Genomic DNA, 21,521 nt, shown 5'->3' with positions numbered 1-21,521 from the left:
GAAGAGAGGCGTGGTTTAGAAACTGCCACTTAACATCTAGGGAAATATTCTTCATGGGGAGCTTCAATTTGGTGGATTTTCAGCTGTGGCTTTTTTGGGATATTACTGGAAGTGCTTGCTGGCTATCAAATTGCATGCTGCCTGAACCTGCTGTTAGGCAGTGACACGAGAATGCTATCATCCTAGTTATTATTTTCTTTACAATCAATGTCCCTGGTGCTTTATAGGCTAACATAAGCCAAAAAATGAGTCCTTGATTCTAGGAGTTCAGAGTCTCAAATTCAACAGAAGAAGAGACCATGAATGGAAAGAAGGAAAGGGAGACACCAACGTCACAAGGGATGGGATGTGGGCAACCACTTTACTGGGGTTGTGTTAGATTTTGGGATAAAGGCAAAGGGTTTTAGTATTTGACATAGATGCAGTTCGTAATGCTTAAAATAATATCGTGACTCATAATTTGGATCTGCTTCTTGCCATCCTTTTGGTTTGTTTCATTTCAGTAGGTTTCGTTTACTTATTATAACCCACAACATCTTGGGCCATATCCAACACTGCAGCTCTGTTGGCGTACTGGATTTCTGTGTTCACCATGGAACTTCGTCTTTAGCCCCTCTTTGCATCCTCAAAATTGGCTCTGGAGAGTTGGGGGAGGAGAGGAAAGGAAATGAAGTCCTGTTATGCCAGTGGAACCACCCTTGTAGAGTATTGGATATAACTCCAAGTGGCCTATAATGTGTTAACAGCAATTTTTTGGCAATATTTATTAAGTTTGTGTCTCACCTTTTTTCAGCAAGGGAATTCAAGTGGCATGCCAAGGTAGTCCCAGACCTGCATAGCTTCTGCAAGGTTGTTGTATCATGCCTCAAATTCTCCCTCTCCTACGAATGTACTTTGATACATTTAATTTTATTGGGTGGCAGTTAAAAAGGTAAAGGTAAAGAATCCCTGACAGTTAAGTCCAGTCGTGAATGACTATGGGGTTGCGGAACTCATCTTGCTTTACTGGCCAAGACAGTCATGCGGCCAGCATGACTAAGCCGCTTCTGGCGAATCAGAGCAGTGCACGGAAATGCTGTTTACCTTCGCCCCAGAGCGGTTATCTACTTGCACTTTGACGTGCTTTCGAACTGCTAGGTGGCAGGAGCTGGGACCAAGCAACGGGAACTCACCCCATCGCAGGGATACGAACCGCTGACCTTCCGATCGGCAAGCCCTAGGCTCAGTGGTTTAGACCACAGGCAGTTAACTAAGCTTAATTCAGAGTATTTTACTCAAAGGGGAGCACCAGAGGAAGTACAGGGCAGTGCTGTTACTGCACTAAAGTAGGTCTTTGTAGGACATTTTTCATATCTAAGGTCTACGTTTGCTTCTCCACTAAGCACATATTTTAATCATCACAATACAGATAGCTGCTCATGATCCTACTCCTTCAAACATAAGTTCATATGAGAAATTTATAGATCAGTATTAGCAAGCATTGCAGTTAGGGAGTTTCCAATTCTGTTCCTGGATTCAAATGGAAGCTGAAACACTATGGTTAGCATTTTCTGCTTCTTGGTTGACTTCAATCAAACCCAGTTAAACTTGGCTGCCGAGGCACATGATGAGTTTCTTCAGATTTAAGCTCCCTGATTGTATTTAAGGAATACTGCCCTTGCGGTTTTGTAGTCAAATTAAGCTGAGATGGCAGATGTCTATCTACTATGAAGAGAATTAGTAGGACAAGGGAAGATTTCAGATAGAAGTCACTGGAATTTGTAATTGCAGGAAAACACCGGAGACCTCTTAATTTCGAATTTAAAAAATTGAAACACAGAAGCACACGGCAGCAAAATGAACAATGAAAACCACCCTTTTGCTTCAGAGGGCATTATGTCCTCCTTGACAGATTGCAACATGACACTATTAACTGGGAAGCCTTAGAAATCATATTATTGCTTTACTGGCCTTGTGGGGGGGGGAGAGATGGATTAGGCAACCAATCAGTATGTGGCTCTCAAAAGGGTCAGATTTCTGAGGTATAAGTCACAGCACAAAATGAAACAATCTGCAGTAACCTCTCTTCTCATGACGTCAACTGGAGTTGAAATAAAGTCAATTTCCACATCTCTCTTTGGAAACAGTAACAAGGCCTTAATTCCTTCTCCTTAACATTATGACCTTTTAAGAAAAATAACAATTGCATTATTATAGCAATGAAATAGTGCATTCTCAAAAGGGAAGAGTAAGGATATATTGCAGAACACTCTCTGCCTGAGGTGACTCAACTTTTTCTGCTACACTCTTCTATTCTTGGTAAAATATCCTATATACCGGTACTTTATTTTTTAAATAAATAAATAGATAAGTTAGTGTTGAAAGTCTGGCACTCAAATTCTATGGCAGACTTGTAGAGTAGATCAGTGGGACTACTCTAAGGGTGGCTAAGTCTGGATCCAACCCTAAATGTTTCCTTGCAGTAAAGATTTCTGGGTAAAGTTAAGCCCACTTCACACATTTTACCTCAGCAGTTTTATGCGGTGGAAAAGCTCTTCTGGGAAACGTTGGTTGTGGTTTCTCTATTTTACATTTCTGTCATCTTTGCCATTTTAGCAGTGTTCCAGGCTTTTGTAACCCACTGCTTCAGAGCAGGGGGCTTATGGTCTTGCAACACACTGCCATCAAAATTCTTGTCACAGCCAGCATGTTCCAAATATCCAAGTAGCCCTAACTCAGGATTATACAGAACAGTGAGATAAACCACTATATATTTATGTTGTGAACTGCCTGGTGCTCTACAGATGAAGAGTAGTATACCAATTTAAGAAATAATAATATATATATAGTACAGTATATGAAGTCTTAGAACATATCCACAAATGTGCATTAGACTAGTAGCATATTCACCAGAGATAGTTGTGGTATGTCCCAGCATCTTCCATGTGTATACATTTTTAACAACCTCATACAGAGTGATACGCCAGCAATGTAGCATTTTGCAGCAATGTTCTTTTATATTTGCCACAGGGGAAACGTGTGTGACATTTTGTAAACATACTCTTCTGGATGGAGGCTGAGATAGATTTTGTTTGTTTTGCATTCTCTCTCATTTAAAGCATATAGTTAGCTTTATTGGTCTTTAGGTAATGTAGGACTTTAGTCCTAGAGGCGGACAAAAAACACTTCTGACTACTAGCTACTTATTGCAGTTGATAGTTGAGTATGAAAACAAATAGCCCAGGAGATAGTCTGGCATGGTCCATATGGATCAAGTACTCTCCACTGAGGTCATAGGGCTCCTCATGATTAAATCTGCAGTTGTACCTCTACAGTGAAAGACCTACTTACCAAACGTTAAACATTCCATGTATCTTTCCCAAGAGCCTTTGTGGCATAGGCTGGACAGCTCCTCTCAGCAAAGACATTGTTTGAAACAAAACATCATTGTGAACGTCTCTTTCAAACATCACATCCTCTCTCAGCCAAGTTTACATTCTGATCAGTATCAGCCTCCATGGCTGTGGAGGGAGACTACTTTGCAAGGTATTATTGCTGTGTGGATAACATGATGAAAGTACTTCCCTTCTATGTGTGGCTCAGTTCCTCCAGCTGAAATTGAACGGGATACCCCACCATCCCATCTACAAGAGATCTGCTGTTTGCATATGACTATCTAGACTGGGGCATTTCATCGATAGAGCTTCACACAGTCAGTTCCCACCCATTGTCCCCTGTTTTCAGCCAAGACTTCTGTAGTGTTCTTTGCTGTTATTTAAAAACACCATTCTTTCCCCCAAACTATTATTAAGGAACGTAGATTAATTTATCATTTTTTGATGTTATAGTCAAACGTATGAGAAAAATCTCCTTGAAAGTGCTCTCACACAAACAAATCTTGAAAACAGAATAAATGGATTTTTCTGGCTGGAGAGCATGGAACGTGTAATACATATTTTATCTTTAGATGGTGCATTCTTGCTTTGTTATCCCACAGCCACTTCATCATTGGCATAATAAATAACTGCAGAACAAGTACAAAATGTTGGAAAAATGTTCCTGTGAAGATTTTGATTCTGGGAACAGGAAATCAATTATTATATTTCTCCAGTGGGGTAAAATTGACTATTGTACTGTGTCACTAGTTAAAATCTAGTTAGTTAATGCTGCCCAAACAGTTGGGTGAATAGTATTATATCCCCACAGGAATTAAATTCCAGTCCTTTTGGGGTGGGTGTTGCCATGTCTGCAGAGTATCTACAGAGAGCACCTACTCTGATCTTGGACCATAGACCAGGGTTTCCCAAACTTGGGTCTTCAGCTGTTTTTGGACTACAATTCTATCTTCCCTGACTTGCTAGCTAGGGATGGTGGGAGTTGTAGTCCATAAACAGCTGGAGACCCAAGTTTGGGAAACACTGCCATAGACACATCAATCCACAGCAGAAGTGAGATAGACATTTGGGGGAAGAGGTTGTATTCTAGCATGGCTTTTCTGTAATGCTGGCCTTGTATCCTAAAGACCAAATCATTCGGTACTAATACTGGGGGTGGGATCACAGAAGAGAGGAGACGACAGATGACAAATGCACTGCAAACGATGTGAGCCGAACAACACACAGTGTTTCTAATAGACAGATTTACCATCCATTTTATCATGGATGATCGTGGCTGACATTTTTATTATTATTCCAGGTTTATTCTTTTGTCTTTGCAATATTGCAAAACACCTCGAGTCTCAAGGAGAAGACTAGGAAGCACATGTAATACTGCTGCTAGCTTTAATGAATATCATAATTGGTGTCAGCTCCAAATAATAGGGGGTCATTGGGCAAAGGGCCTTCTATGGGACCTCTGCCCTGTTACCTCGGCCTTTGCAAGCACAACAACAAAAAATAAATAAATTACACAACTGGATCTTGGTAGGAGAATAAATGATGTGAAATTACCAGCAAAAATTAAATAAAAGGAAACAAAGTCAACTATGCAGATTTGTATATTTGATTGCAACTGAAGTATTTGGCACAGATGGCACACAGGGCCCTGCCTACATTTAATAACTTTTTGGTTTGTTTTTTAAAAATGGGGACTAGGCTACATGCATTTGATGACATTTTTCATGTTTTCTCTCCCCACTTAAGATGCCCTGCTTGAGCTCTCACACTTGCACTGATGCTGTCTTAGCACTCCCCAGGACTGAGCATGTTAGCTCTGATCCCTTTCAAGTGCTGTGCCTGACTTCTGAGTTCCTGCTGACCACTCTGATGCTCCCTCTCCTCTCATCCTGACAGCTTGATCTTTTCTTCATAATCCCTCTGACAGGTCCCTTGGTTTTATTGGTGGGCTCCGCTTGACCAGTCTCACTCACTCTTCTGTCTTCTTGACTTGCATCAAATCTGCAATCTGTCGGTATGGCAATCTGTTGATTCATAAGCTTCCCTGCACTGATTTATTCATGTGATGCAAAGCCTCTGTGTGTGATAGGTGATCTATGACAGTCTGAAGTCCACACTATTGCACAATAGTGGCAGTCATCAGCTGATAAAGATTGTGCCGTAAACTGTCCCTTGGAATTATTTAACTCATTACAGACTGGATCTATATAGGATGGGGGTGGGGAGAGATCATTTCCATTTGCATGCAGGATATTTTAAATTCTCCCTGAAGCAGCACTCCCTGGGATCTGTGAAAAGTCCAATTTATACTTCATGTTCAAGACTGCCTTCAGCCTTTTGCAGGCAAAAAATTATGTCTGCCTCATCAACCGCTCCTCCAGAACCCAACCACATTCTTCCTTCCATGTTCCAAATTCAAAACCTTTATGGAAGCATGGAAATGCAAATTCCAAGAGAGGAATCAGCTTGATTACTTCTTGCATGGAGGAGCCCTTCACATGTCCACAGATCTTCTGTGCAAAGCAAAGACATATCTAGGGGAGCATGACCGGTTCAGTTGCACTGGGTGCAGAGCTTCTAGGGTGCCACAGCAGGCACCACAACTAAGAAGTCCAATGGAAGGCTCAAGGTGGGTGGGTGCAAAGCCAAGGTTCAGCCAGAGTCAAAAGTAAAGCTGCCATTGCAGTTTAAAAGAGCAATGCACTGAAATTGATGTTAGGTTTTTTCCATTTTCACTGTGTTTGTTCCCTTTCATGATCTTTGGCCAGTTGTCTTTCACTGTGCCATTTTGTGGGGCAGCTAATGGTGCCAAAGAATTGCTATCATAGATATGACAGGTGACAGTTTTATTTTCAAAATGTTTAGAGGATGCAACCACTGAGGTCATATTTCCTACACTACTGTTCTTCTAGTGGAACAGACTTCTGCTTGCAGAAGGGATCTTTCCCTTCCTTTCTTTTCCCCTGCCATCCCCTGCACACCCTCAAAATCTGCTCCAGGGTGTTGGGAAAGGAGCATGTCTTTGCTGGGTATCTTATGGTATTTAAATATGCCTATACAAGACAACAGTTGCCCACACTTTTTTTTTTTAATGTATATTTAATGTAATCCAGAAGATTAGTGATTTGGGCTTGGGAGATTATCTACAGCTGTTCAAATATACTGTGTACATCAGAATGCTTTCAAACCACAGGTAGAGGTCTTAAATTATTGTTGCCAGTCAATAAGTGTCTTGCTTCTTACCACCTGAGAGCATTCTAGCTTGCATGATGAGTAAGAGACACTCAGGAACGTGGTACTGCATGCTATGTACTACTTTGGCATATATATATATATATATATATGTATATTCATGTGGTTTGCAGCCAGAAAGGTGGGGAAAGACATCTATATGTTGGAGAAAGGGGAAACTAACAGCATTGCTGCAGGTTTTAATTATATACATGAAGAAGCATAAAATCCATCAGCAGGATTTGTTCTTGCTAATGTCAGGTAGACAAAAGAGAGTCAATTAAACACAGAAGAGTTTGCAAAGGCTGATAGCAAATGTGGATCCTATCCATTATCATTCAAAGGGAATACTGATGCATATAAAAACAATTTTATGGTTTGGTTTAATGGAACAGTTTGCATGGGTCTATGCAAACTGTGAATTCCTTGGCTTTAAAGGGATAGCTATTAAAGACTTTAAGAAGCATCTTCACTTTCAAATAGAAACATCGGAAGCTGTCTGATACCAAGTCAGACCAGCTCAGTATTGTCTGAGAAGTCTGGCGAAGTCTGGTCTAGGGTTTTGGACAGGGGACATTTTGCTGAATGTGCTTACTCACATTCAGGAATAAGGCAGGTTTCCTGATCTTGAAGAGGCTTGTGTGTTTGACTGAACCCACTTACAAGCTGCCTCCAGCTTTGCATGCAGAAGTCAGGGAACAATGGGGCAGGGGTGGTACGTGTGCGGCAGACACACTTCATGCTAAGAGGGCTCCTATTGTTGTCCTCAGAAACTCACACTTCTTGAAAGTGGTCAAGTTGGATGTTCATAATGTTGTGGTTCTTTCCCCATGAAAATAAAATAGCTTTGTGTTCTAAAGCAACAACTTATGCCTGCCATTCAAAGGTTACGTAAAGCCTGAGGTCCAGCACTGAGGGCCTTCTGGCGGTTCCCTCACTGCGAGAAGCCAAGTTACAGGGAACCAGGCAGAGCACCTTCTCAGTAGTGGTGGCCGACCTGTGGAACACCCTCCCACCAGATGTCAAAGAGAAGAACAACTACCAGACTTTTAGAAGACATCTGAAGGCAGCCCTGTTTAGGGAAGCGTTTAATGTTTGATGGACTATTGTATTTTAATATTTTGTTGGAAGCTGCTCAGAGTGGCTGGGGAAACCCAGCCAGATGGGCGGGGTATAAATAAAAAAATATTATTATTATTAAGCAAATATTAACTATTCACACAAATTTCAGAAGCATGCAATATCCACTAAGAAGTGGAAAACTGGGCGCATCTCAACATCTCCCTGCACCTGCAACACAGTCACTAAATTCATGGACTTAGAAGTGGAGCCACATCCAGTAGCTCTTCCCACCCCCTGAGGTCAACAAGTACAGAGTGAATGTAAAAGTAGATGCTTACATTTTTACAGATGTAGGCTTCCTACATGCTCCTGATCACATGTAAGTGGCTATGATCATACAGCTGTACATGGGTAGGCCCTTTCAAAGTTATTGCCAAATACATTGGTGAATGATGCCCATTGGAACTGGGGTGGGGGGCAAGGGTAGAGTGGCCAAGGGTGGGCAGAGCAAGAGCCAATGACAGGCAGAGCCAACTAATTCTGGTTTTGTCCCCGTCCCCTTTCCTGGTGTGTATAGCCCTAGACTGGCTGTAAGAGAGCCAGTGTGAACTAGTGGTTAGACTGCTGGACTAGGACCTGAGAGATCAGGGTTCTGCTCAGCTATGAAGCCCACTGGGTGTCTCTGGGCCAGTCACTGTGTCTCAGCCTAACCTACCTCACAGAGTTGTTGTGACAATAAAATGGAGAGGGGTAGCAATGTGCACACCAGCTTGAGCTCTTTGGAGAAAAGGTGGGATAGTAATGTAACAGAAGTAGTAATAAAAAGAGGTTAGAAGGCGAGCAGGTGAGGACACCTGAGGTCAGTGGGGCAGATCCCCATTCACCCTAATGAGCTCAATCTCACAGCTCAATCTATGTATATAGGAAACAAGGCCAAGTGACATGACCTGTTGCCTCCCCTGTGTGTTCAAGCTGAGAGAAGTTCTTTCAAGCCCCTTTCTCCTCTCTTCCGCTCCCATCCTAAGTACAGGTTTTATAAGAACCCTGAAGTTTATTTATACACACACACACACACACATATCTCCTTGTATCTGTTGGAAAACATGTTGTCTAAACAGACACTCAGCTCATTTGCTTCACTGGTTTTGTCAGCTGGAGCCATCTGCTTGCATGGACTTTCAGTTCCGGCTTTCTGCTCCCAGCACATTAGTGTCCGGATCATGTTGACCCTGCCACTGCTAGCCTGGGCAAGGTCTAGGGATGCCAGGCTCTGCCCATAACCCTTCATGCACAAGAGAGCCCCATTTCTCATTTCTGACCTGCTGGGTAGTACATTTGTGATCAACACCATAGAGTATCAGAACAGTCACGGCATCTTTCTCTGTAGGCTGCAGGTTGGATTCATATTAAGCAATTTTAGCACGCATATTTATTTTAATAGAGCTGGTTTTATTTATATTTTTATCAACTTGCTCTTTTTAAAAAGTTAAATGAATATTTACATTGTTTTATGTGAACTTCTTAGAAGTTTTTGATGATAGGCAGTATATAAATCTTGTTAAAATAAAATGAACCCTTGAACAGGTTCAGTAGAGAAAATTAAGTCAAGATGTAACTTAGCCCTCTTTAAAATCAATGACATTTAAGTTCAGCTCGCTTATCCCGTAACTTGCAAGGACCATACGTTCTTCTTACAGTGGGGTCCCATTAGCTAAAATTATCAATAAAAAGATATACAAGACTCTTATATTCCACTGCTTGTCAATGACATTAAGGGAAGATGCCCACTGAATTGCTTTACTTCTGCCAAATAACCACTGTATTATTCAAGATTGCTCTTTCTGCTGGGCTAATGAAAATGTTGAAAGCTGGCTTCCTTGCAAGTAGATGCTTCAGGAGCCGAGCTGCCCAAATTTCCATTCTTTCTTACCCCTTTCAGCATGCCACCAGGGCTGTTTCTCCGAGATGCTTATTGTTGCATTCAGCCAGAAAATATTCTTGAACAATCAAAAGAGAAGGCACTCTCTTGCAGCAGGTGATTTAGAAAAGCCATTATGGCTGCTCAGGAGGGCAAAGAATGTCTGGCAGGAAAGTGGAGCTGGCAGGCCCTTGGATAGGCAGGGAATCCTGAACAACACACACAAAAGCCTTTGGCAGTGAGGAAATGAATGAGGTTAAAGTCAGCATGAAAGATCTCGAGCACATCCTGAGAAACGGAGCATAAAATCGGAGCAAAAATAATTCCTCAGCTGAAGAAAGATTGCCCATCCTCACATGACAATCAACAAAAAGGCCAATGGGCTTTTATAGGTTCAGGACAAGGGTCATTCTGCCTAGGATATTCCCCCTGTATAAGCGAATTGTCAGTGCACAAATGTTCACAGAAAGGATATGTGGCTGTTTGGTTGGGAAGGTGTAGCTTAGAAGGCCAAGAGTCATCTCAAACACCATCTCTTGATGAAGGAATATCAGAGTTGGGGTTGGCAGTCATGGCAAGGAGCCTTCCTTCTCCAAGGTGGGTTCATGGGGCATCATTCAAAGCACTGGAAAGGCTGTTGCTCCGTGGGGTAGAGCAACTGTTCTGCATGCAGAGCATGGGAAATATTTCTGTCTGGAACCCTGGAGAGCCACTGCCAATCAACATAGACAACACTAGATGGACAAATAGTTTGAACTGGTATAAAGCAGTCTCCTGTGGAAGGAGGAGGTAGAGTACCAGAGTACTAGAGTACTCCAATTGGAGAACAGCTTTTAACAAATGTGTCATGGATTTTGAAGACACTCGAACTCAGGATGAAAGGGAGAAATGCGCTAAGAGGAAGGCACACTTGGCAAACCTTCACCATGATCAACTCCCACCCAGAAACCTATGTCCCCACTGTGGAAGGAGGTGTGGATCCCGAACTGGCCTCCACAGTCACTTATGGACTCACTTTTCAAACCGTGTTTATGGAAGACAATCTTACTCCGCTACGAGTGATCGCCAAAGAAGAAGAAGACCCTTGCCAGCGGATCTGTAAATATGCAGTGCCAAGACCAGTAATGGAGTTCTTCCTTCTTGGTATAAAGTAATGGCAAGTGAAAGAGTTCATTAGCTGGGATGGATGTTGGGATTCACAGGATGATGAGTAAGTCTGCAGGCTTCAACAGGCTGATGCAATACTCTGTGAAGTGCTGGGTCAGAGTGACTCAGTAGGAATGTGATTGGCTATCACCTGTTTTAAAAGAAAAGCCTGTTCAACAGTAATTGTGGTTGTGGTTGTTGTGCTGTAGTGTGGTGGTGCTGTGGTGGAGAATATTCGTTTGCTTTAAGGTGCAGGTACTCTGTATGAACTGCTTTTGTAAATACTTGTATACAGCTCACGTTAAAAAGACTGTGACAATGGATGTGGATGTGGAAGAGAGTGCCTTCCCCACTCACGAGTTATGGTCACATGCCCTCTTAACATCCCACTGATCAAAATTGGGATGCTTGTTGTAGTTGTTTTGCTCCTGAGCTCTCGCACGAAAGCGCTGGACCAAAATGCAAGCATCTTTTGGTCCCACACATTGGCGCATGGCAGACACCCCCCCCCCCCAGGACATTCTGGGATCTAATCAGAAGCCAGAATTCGCTTCTGTGATTCTGGGGTGTGCTGCTGAAATTGGGACTATTGAGGGGTATGCATGCAGTCACACATGGGCTGGCTAGCCACAGTCCCACATTAGGGTCTCTGAGGTGCCTCTGCCTTCATTGCAATCTCCTACTGGGCCTTCCCCCATGATCATGCCACCTTCCTATTGGCCTCACTGGGCACAGCTATCTCTACTTCAGAATTGCACTTCTTCAAGGACTGAAGAACCCACAGTTTAGTGAATAGGATTGCTAGCTAAGAATATTCCCTTTCATTTTGATTCTGGCTGTACTCAGAGTCTATGGGGGCTGTTCTGCAATTTAGGATTGGAGTAAGCATTTGTTTTTGAAGTGCAAGTCCCTGGCAAAAAGCAATTCTTTCCCTGCAGAATTGTGAAAATGAATGCTAGGGTTAGCATTTTATGGTTGAAATGCTTCAGTTAAGCTTTCTGCTGACTGTAGGGTGTGCATGAAGCTTGCATCTTAATGCTCACCTGCTGTCTGCTCGAACCCCTGTCAAGATTACTACAAGCCAGGGACGAAAGTGCAAAAGATTTTAATGCAGGCAAACTTCATATATCTAAATGTTTCAGATTCTTTTTATGCTCTGTGCATGTGGATAAGAATAAAAATTGCAACCCCAGAGACTTTAATATAGAGTGCTTCAGTATGCAGTAGGTATTTTTAGTAGTACAAGCCCATATAATAAAGGATATGGCACCGTTACCTCTTCCTCTTAATGTTTCTTTTACTGCCTCCATCTCTTTTGAAAGGCTCCTCACAGCCAATGCTTGCATTATTTTGTGATGTGGCAAAGTCTTAACAAAGTCATTTTATTTTATTCCCATGTTGCTTTTGTGTGGTGAAGCACCATGCTCATTGCTCAAAGCCACAAAATACACAAAGTCTCAGGGCATGTGCAGTTTTATTTTATCTAAGCCTCTTGGTAAACACATCACACTAGCGCACACCAGCTCACCACAAAAAAGAAATAACATGGTAAAATCAGGTACAGACAGGTGGATTGGCCTATGCTATATGTGCCCCTCCCCTTTCCTGTTCTAAACTACAGGGCAACGTGGAGAGACCTTAGCTTTCGGCATCTCTGTTAGTGCCACCACCACCAGTTCAGAATTTGTATCTCCTCATCCCTGGAAGTAGAAGCTGGGGAAGAAAGTATATCTGCTAAACTCTACTAAAACCAGAGAAGATTAGGCCAACTTCATCAAGATACCCAGAACGTACAAAATTTTCACAGGTTTGCAGTTGAGGGTTTTCAGAATGTGGAATATTCATGGAAATGTTGTCTCATTAGACCAGGGATAGCCAATGTTGTTGGACCACAACGCCCATCAGACCCCTAGCATGGTCAATAGTCAGGGGTGATAAGTGTTGGAGTCCAATAACATCTGGCAGTTGGCACACTGATTACCTCTGCATTATGCTCTCCCTGAGAGATATCTTATGAGATCCCTCCCAACCCACCAGAAAAGAGCCTGGTGGGAAATGTGGCTTCTTCTCACTCAATTCCAGTATTCTTTGATCCAGAAACTCAATGGATGAGACCAATGATTTGATTGCTTATCACCTGGCCACATCAGAGGGTGCCATTTGGATGATAAAGAAGCATGAAATTATCCTTGCTGGGTGCCATTAACAGAGTGGTGTCAGTCCAAGTTTATAGGAGATGTCAACAGAAGGCAGCAGTCCTAAAATTTTATCTCAAGGGTCAATTCAGCCAGGAATTATGTGGCACATTTTTAAAGTCCAAATTGCACTGTGCCGGTGATAACCTAATAGTTGCCTAGTCTTTGTTACCAGCGCATGTAACAATTTGGCAAGTGTTGTGGTCATGTGTTAAATTACAATTTGTTTTTATAAGAACTGCTTTAAATCAGGGCTTTGTTTTTGGAACTTGGACCATACAGCTGTATTGTTTGAGAATTCAACTTTCTTCTTTACAGAGCAGCTCTACGGAGGCCATCTTTACCCTAGACAAAAATAATTTGTTTCCAGTTCTTTCTACCTTGTTGACATTTTCTGTGTTACAAAGTCAGATGTAGGTACTTTAGTGTTATAAGGCTATTATTTTGCAAGGTAAAACTTGGAATTAGTTTAGACACATGTTTTGAACTCCCCATAGATTGACATACCATTTAGAGGAAGTTGTGATGGATTAAGTATTAGCTGGGTATATTTCTATAGTTCCCATCCATGGCGCTATTTACATTACTGCACACCATTGAATATATGTATTTAACTTTACTGTATTAGAAACACAGTTAAATATATAGCTGGGGAAAGGGATGGTTATTAATGATAATAATAATAATTACACAGAAAGCAAATACAAATGTTACATGCTGGGATCTTAGTCTCAAAACAGTAAGCTGGATGAAGGCGTTGTGTTCTTTACATGGAAATTCTTCAGCTGTAACTGTGGCCCAACCAGAATTAGACTTGGCAGCTAATCAGGAGCTGAGGTGCATCTTAGATGCCAAACCACCCACTTGTACAGGCCGTTTGACATTCTATAAAAGCTCTTTCTGTTACTCCAGTCGAGTGGATCAGTGTGCATGCCTTCTCACCCTTTGAAGACAGGGCCCCCATCTGGTTAGCTGTGCCTGCTCCCTTTCTCCCAACTTTCCCCCCAGTCCTCTTGCCAATTGCATCATAGCAACAACTCCATAAACAATGTTTTTGTTTAAGAAAATATGAGCTACACATGCTAACCACAATTTTAACACAGAATTAGATGCATTTTAAAACCCATGGATTTCAGTGTTTTATTTCAGTCAGTTAAGGCACGTGTTCGTTATTTAATCAATTCAGCAAAATGTATGTGCTGTTTGGTTATCATTAAACCTCAGAGTGCTTTACAAAGTAAAATAACCCCTTAAAATTATCAGTAAAAGACAAAACAGGGATTTCCCCCCTCTTTAACCCCCCCCCCACATTTACTAACTAGTTACATAATTAACAATAAGCCAAAAACCGATTTAAACACTCGTAACTTCTACAGGTCCAAATTTGCTTGCTTAAACAAAAATGTTTTAAGCAGAAAGAGTACAATGAAAAGGCCTATCTGATTTCAATAGGCAGGGAGTTCCACAGCGTAGGTGTTGCCAAACTAAAAGGCTGATCTCTTACAACTGCAGAATGTGTTAGCATTACGTGGCACCTGCAGCAATGCAAGTTCTTTTTTAGAGCTAGTTCTTTATTAAAATGAACTTGTCAGGTTCTGGTGCAGCATGTACCCAATTGCTTTCAATATGTGCAGATCTCTTCCATGCATGCAGAGGACTGAGCTGGATTGAAGCTCCTTTCACTTTTTTATTCGGTAGTGTTTAGGGAAGCTACCGTCTCAGCACCAATACCAATTGTATTAAAATAATCATCAGCTCTTGTATAGTGTGTGTTGCTCTAATCATTTGTGCTGGCATACAGTAACTGTCTGCAAAGGCATCACAAAGTCACAGCAATTCCAACATAATGGCGCATTTGACACATTGTGATACTGCAGCAGTTTTATCTTACTTATTCAGTGTAATGGTTTGGGAGTTTGATGCAATTCATGCAGTGCACTTTGGTGCTGGTAGAGCAAGCCTTAGGATTTATACTTTATCAGCTTACCAGTCTTACAGCCCTATTCCTAGCAATGAAGTGAATGGAAAGTGTAGTGATGCCTTTTTAAAGATTGTTCTTGGTTATTGAGGAATTTAAAAAAGGTAAAGGACCCTTGGCTGGTTAAGTCCAATCAAAGGTGCCTATGGGGTTGTGGCGCTCATCTCACTTTCAGGCTAAGGGTGCTGGCGTTTGTCCACAGACAGCTTTCCAGGTCATGTGGCCAGCATGACTAAACTGCTTCTGGCACAACGCAACACCATGACATAAGCCAGAGAGCAATGATCAGCAATGATCATGGCAATAAGCAGCAGAAGTGTTTAAATTCAGCGCGGGTTTAAGGAAAGGTAAAGCAGGCCAGAATCATCATCCGTGGTTAATGTGGTTATGTATTAAAGTTTTATATCCCTAAGTGCAACTTATTCACAGTTTAGTCCCTAGCAGGAAGGCAGTAATAAAAACAGTGCTTATTTGAAAAGGCTATTAATTTAACGGAGTTGTTAAAACAGAGCCTGCTGTACATGTTTGGGGGAAAGAACTCACACTGTTTCAGTTACAAAACAAAAGCATTGCACAGTTTAATTAATGCACTTTATTAATGAAATCCTACATTTTTCATAATTTGCACATATGCAGAAGCCGCTTAGTTTTCGGCGAATAGTTCTGCACCTTTAGTGTGAAACAAAGCAGCTACTTTATGTTCATGCTGCCAGAACTGTTCTTCTACACCCTTGGTGGTATTTCACTAAGACTTACTCAGAGTAGACTCGCTGAAGGCAATGGACATGAAGAAGTTAATTTCAGTGAGTCTACTCTTGAGTAAGATTGAGTTGCATATCACCCATTTTTTAATCATTTCAGTTCTGGCTTCTGAAGTTCGTATAAGGAACTGTGAAAATGCAGACGAGCCATGGAACCATGACATGCTGTGTGTCCTCAGCATCACATCAGCCAAAGAGTAATTGTGGGTACCAAAAGGGGTGGGGGCAAAGGGGCATAGACAAATGGTGCTGCCATGCATTATTACAGGACAGCCACAAAACTAATTCAGATTGGAATACCTGCCTCTTTTCACCGTTCTTCGCTTCCGCAATTAAAAGGTATACTAGGCACCAGTGGTTGCATGACTCATGAGGATGTTGGAAGCTGTGCAGCCAAGATGCGGTTTCACGGAGAAAGATGTTAGAAGTGCCTTAGTGGTTTTCTGACACAATTTTCAGTTTCTGAATCCTTGCCTCTAGCCACGTGAATATTTCACTCTGCTTTTGAAAGGTGGGGGGGGGTGATTTGCAAATATGTAGGGAACACATGTTCTTTTCCAGTCAAAGGTCTAACACTCACCCTTTCCCCAATGGCTTTTTCACATGCTGAATTCACTTCCCTTGACTTATAAACTTCCAAATCCTACTTTCATCTATATGGAATAATAACAACAACAGAAAAACCCTGTTAAAGAGGTTTTATGCAACAATTGACTTGAAAGTAGTCTTCTGTTCCTTTTCTTTATTATACTGTATTTAGATAACTCAGCTAAAGAAAAACAAAAAAAATTTTTTCCTGCCAGTAGCACCTTAAAGACCAACTAAGTTAGTTCTTGGTATGAGCTTTCGTGTGCATGCACACTTCTTCAGATGGTATCTGAAGAAGTGTGCATGCACACGAAAGCTCATACCAAGAACTAACTTAGTTGGTCTTTAAGGTGCTACTGGCGGGAAAAAAATTTTTTTGTTTTGACTATGGCAGACCAACACGGCTACCTATCTGTAACTCAGCTAAAGAAGTCTCACTGAAATCAGTGGCATGATTCCTAGGCTCTGATCCAACTAAAGTTTGTAGTATTGAAATTCCATTGAAATCAGTGAAGTTTGTCACATTGGTTTCAATGGAACTTAAGCACAACTGGCTTTTCATCAGATCAGGGCCTTAGAATTATGCCATTGACCTCAGTGCAACTTCTACTGTGCAAATGCCCTGCAACCTGTGGCCTAAGAAGATTTTGTGAACGGCACTTTTAAAAAATGATTTATAATGTGCCTCACAATACGAAACCATGCTCCAGCTTATACACATTTGAACACTTTGTTGAAACACAAATCATGTAATTCAGGTTCAGTTTGTTTTTGTTTTGTTTTTTTCTCTTTGCCACCCAAGGTCTGCAAGATGGTGAAATGATATTTAAGATGCAAATATAATTTTACATTTTGAATCCCCACCAACGCTTGCTGCTTTCTCTCTGGAGTGCCTATGTGTAGCAAAGTCTGGCCAACATAGTTCATTTTCTAATGAAATAACCTTTACATAAACCATTTCCCACACCATATGTATGCAAACCAAAATGACTTACATTTATTCTATCATTCAGGGGTAGCCAACATGATACTGTCCAGAAGTTGTTGGACTCAAACTCTCGTCAGCCTTGGCTAGGATGGCCAATGATCAGGGATCAAAAGAGTTTTAGTCCACCCTGTTGACTATCCCTGCAGTTAGACACCTGTAGGACCTGTGCAAGCCATTCTGAAGCCTCAGGCAGAGCAGGATCTGCTACCACTACCTGCATTCTGCTGGTACCTGCTACTTTCTTTCCAGCACTACAGAGAAGTCGCCTCAAGTCTCATGGTAAAGAGGGTGATCTTGTTGTACTTTCCCTCCCAATCTGCCTCAGTGTGGCGCATGGTATTCTGACTCACAGATCTGCATTTGAATAAAAGCCACAGATGACTCTCAGTAGCGGGTTGTGGTGCAGGACAGTGCTGCTTTCTTGACCTTCAGTCACTACCGTCACTGTGGTGCACCAGGAGGATAAGGGGCAAGGCAGCAGCGAGGCTGGCATGGTGCAAGCACACCAACGGGGGAGGGGTCAGATTGGCTCCTTTGGCATGTTTGCACTGCACCAACCTCACTGCCACCTCACCCCACCTAGTACACCACTGTGATGGCAGTGATGGGAAGTCAGGTAAGCAGCACTGCCCCCATCAACCACTACTACTGTTGTTGTTGCCATCTGTGTGTCTTGAGAGACAATGGAATGAGACAAGGGAGTGCTCCTCCGGGGGTGAAGTCAAACCATTGCATTAGCAGCACCAAAGTGACCTTTCCAGGGTCCAAGCCTGGGCAGTGTGTATGGAAGTCCTTGGCTGCCCAGTTGACAAGACCCCTCCCTTGACCTTGCTGATATGATTCAAAGGAAAGCAGAGCAATATTACTGATGACGGTGATTATAGCAATGGATAGAGGAAGGATTGGCATTTATCTTCCTGTCTATCAGATTGAATCATAAACAGAAATGCCTGTAATGAGCAGTTATTTGGAACTGACCTTGGTGCTATATGAATGCAGCTCTTAAGGTTCTGGTTATTGACCACCAAGTTCAAAGCCAGATGGCTATACAGTGCTTATTCCAGTGAATGTTGGCAGGGAAGGGCCAGCTTGCCCAACTTACTGTTGCTGTTTTTTTAAATACAACGATATAGCGAGTTTATACCATTTTGCTGAGCATTAGGTAAAAATAGGAATAGCTCTATTATCTGCTTTCCACTAAGGGCTTCCATTGTCAAATGTTCAGTCTCTTGACCAGCACCTCCTCTCTTGTAAGAGAGGCTGGACATGAATTGCCAGAGTAATTGAGAGAAATAATGAACAGTATTGTTTTCACAAGAAACAGCCCATAGAATATTCTATGTAATTTGCAGTTCAAGTTTCATAACCAGGTTTATGTAGTTATGTAACTTTGCTGCATTCTGCTTCCTTTGTAATTTGCAGAGCGTTTCCCAGCACTCGTGACCCCTCCAGTTTCTCTACGGAAACCTCGAGCCAAAAGCTTTGTGGTATATAATGGATTGCCGATGTCAAAACTGTGTCACCCCGAAGACACGTTAGTGGGTGAGAATGGTCCTCTCTGAATAGGCAACAGCTGTCATCTCTTTACTTGTGACGGCTGCATGTCATGAAACTCTCCTCTGCCCATTTATATTGGTGATTACAAATCGTTCCCAATGATAAGCTATTTGAGTCATTAGTGAAAGGCAGTTTTCTCTCTAAAAAAGAAAGTAAAACTATGTATTGTTCCCAGCAACTTTAGAATCTTCTATTTTTAGAATAATCACATCTTTTGTGGAGACGTGTTGTCATTTTTAGAAACGCTGCGCATCTAGCATGAAAAAGGCACAGTGAACCATGGTGAATATAAAGAGATGCAGGGGGTGGTAGGGGTGGCAGAGAGAGGGGGCTTCAGGTTGTTGGTTTCCTGTAATCTTGGTTCTCCAACTCCATTAAGGAGAAGGAGAAGCCTGCAAGCAATAGTTCGGCAAGTTATTTTGAATTCAAATATGGAATGAAGTGTCCCCCATCTCTCCATCTTGCCTATTCTCCTTTGTTAGCCTTTCGTCAGAACAGCTCAGTCAGTCTGAGCCAGGATTCACCTAACCACGTAAAAACTCACAATACATTATCTAAGTAGGTTGAGCATTTGAAGGACTGCCTACATTGGTATGAAACTGGCCTGCTGCTAAATTTGATCAAATCAGTGGGAACCAGGAATAGGATTTTTTAAATAGCACACTTTTGCTTTCTATCCTGTGTGGAACAATATTTCGCCCACAACAGATCATCCTTTCCCTCACAGCTCCTCTTAAAACGCTGAGACCCCATGAGCAATCTCCAAATGCTGATTTTCATGTTAGCTGGCCATTTGCATTAGTACTATTGTCCTCAACCCCAAATCCCTCTTCTTCCTTGATGCACACACAAGCCTTGATGTACATAGCTTTCCTTATTTACTTCAAGTGAATGAATAGTTCTGTGTGTATGTCCTTTTGCACACCCACCTTGTGCTTTCCATTCAAGTGAGCAGAAGAGAAGGGCATGTCGTATATACCTCATCACAGAGTCTGGCCCAGAATAATGGATTCATATTCTATTTACTAATAAACAAAACAGCAACATCCGCTCATTACATATTTTAGTTTTTACGTCTTTTGCCCCCATATGCTGAGCTCTTCGTGAAGAAGGACAGGCTAGAAATGCTTTAACACAATGTTGTTGTTGTTGTTACACCCCTGTATAAATAAATGAATAATCCTAGAAGAGGTTTGACTGGCTGGCTGATATCTTGAACAGGAGGACTACACAATGCCACCTTTTGTTATAGCTCCTACTTCCGGATTGTGTTGTGTGAAGAACCTCCTAGAAAATGCCAGAGATCTTATAAAACATGTGCAGGAAAGGACAACAAAATTAAGCCAATCAAGGCGTAACTGAAGTGGGATTCTGTTTTTGACTTCACATGAGACTTAAATCAGGATTCGGAAAAGCAAAAATGTTTATATTTAGGAGCCATAGATTTTTATTTTGCTAGGTAAATGTAACATAGCATCTTACACTATGAGTACTTTTTAAAGATCATGGTCATTATGCTTGTAGTAATAATTTTCTAGCTGCTTTGTCTGCAGATCCAGGCAACATTAAACATAATTAAAGTGATGTATAAACACACTTCCTAGCTGCCATTATATCCCATTATGGCTCTGGAATTAGCTAGGAGCTAAAACTCAAATGGAGCCATAAATCAACTAAGCAGATGCCAGCAGCCTCTTCTTTAAATGTTAGTTTCCTCCTAACAGAAGTGACAAGTATGTGGGCTGCTGCATATTCACCATGACTCTGTTGCATCACTCACAAACAAAAGCCACAGCCTTTTAAAGACTGAATAGTATTGCAATTATTTATTATATTATTATTATTCCACCGTTCCTCCAAGAAGCTTAGAGTACTGTGTATAGTTTCTAGATTACTGTATACACATTTAAGATTTTTTGGAAACTGGGTGGGCGGTAGTGGAATCACTTGTTTCCTCTTCAGTTATTTTGAGCACCTGACCCACACTTTTTTTGGGGGGGGGGGCGCACATTATTTTTCTTTAAGGGTGATTACTTTTATTTATTTTTGTCTGATTGACTGGGGTGCACCATGTGTGCTGTTGGCTATGCCTGAATCCCCACAGGGTGAAAACCCATTGGTGGAGAGGGGCTTAATGTCCCAAGGTGAGAGATGGGGAGAGGTTGCCTGTATCACCTCAGATGAGAAAATTGGAGGAAATGAGTGGGTTTTTTTATGTGGTCTAAACCACTGAGCCTCTTGGGCTTGCCGATCAGAAGGCTGGCAGTTCGAATCCCCACGATGGGGTGAGCTCCCATTGCTCGGTCCCAGCTCCTGCTCACCTAGCAGTTCAAAACCATGTCAAAGTACAAGTAGATAAATAGGTACCGCTCTGGCGGGAAGGTAAAACGGCATTTCCATGTGCTGCTCTGTTCGCTAGAAGCGGCTTGGTCATGCTGGCCACATGACCTGGAAAAACTGTCTGCAGACAAAACGCCGGCTCCCTCGGCTTATAGAGCAAGATGAGTGCACAACCCCAGAGTCGTCCGTGACTGGACCTAATGGTTAGGGGGTACCTTTACCTTTAGATGATTATTGGTTGATTATTGATAAAATATTCTACTTTTTTATTGAAGTAAGAATTGCATAGATCAAATACTCTGGTGGGTGTAAGGAGAGTGTGATAGTTGAGAGTGTCTGTGTATGTCTAAGACTGTCTAGAATGCTGCCAGTGGAGTTCTGAA

The 21,521-nt window shown here is 41.9% G+C and overlaps 1 protein-coding gene across 1 annotated transcript in view; it reads left to right on the top strand.

Moving 5' to 3' along the window:
* The window catches only part of STK32C (serine/threonine kinase 32C), a 154,804-nt gene that overhangs the window by 68,854 nt on the left and 64,429 nt on the right, over positions 1-21,521 (top strand). The gene's annotated exons all lie outside the window — the stretch shown is intronic.

Source organism: Podarcis filfolensis, assembly GCF_964270895.1.
Source record: "Podarcis filfolensis genome assembly, chromosome: 5".
NCBI lineage: Eukaryota > Metazoa > Chordata > Lepidosauria > Squamata > Lacertidae > Podarcis > Podarcis filfolensis.
The sequence above is the reverse complement of the archived record's forward strand: the minus strand, read 5'-3'. Positions and strand labels throughout refer to the sequence as shown.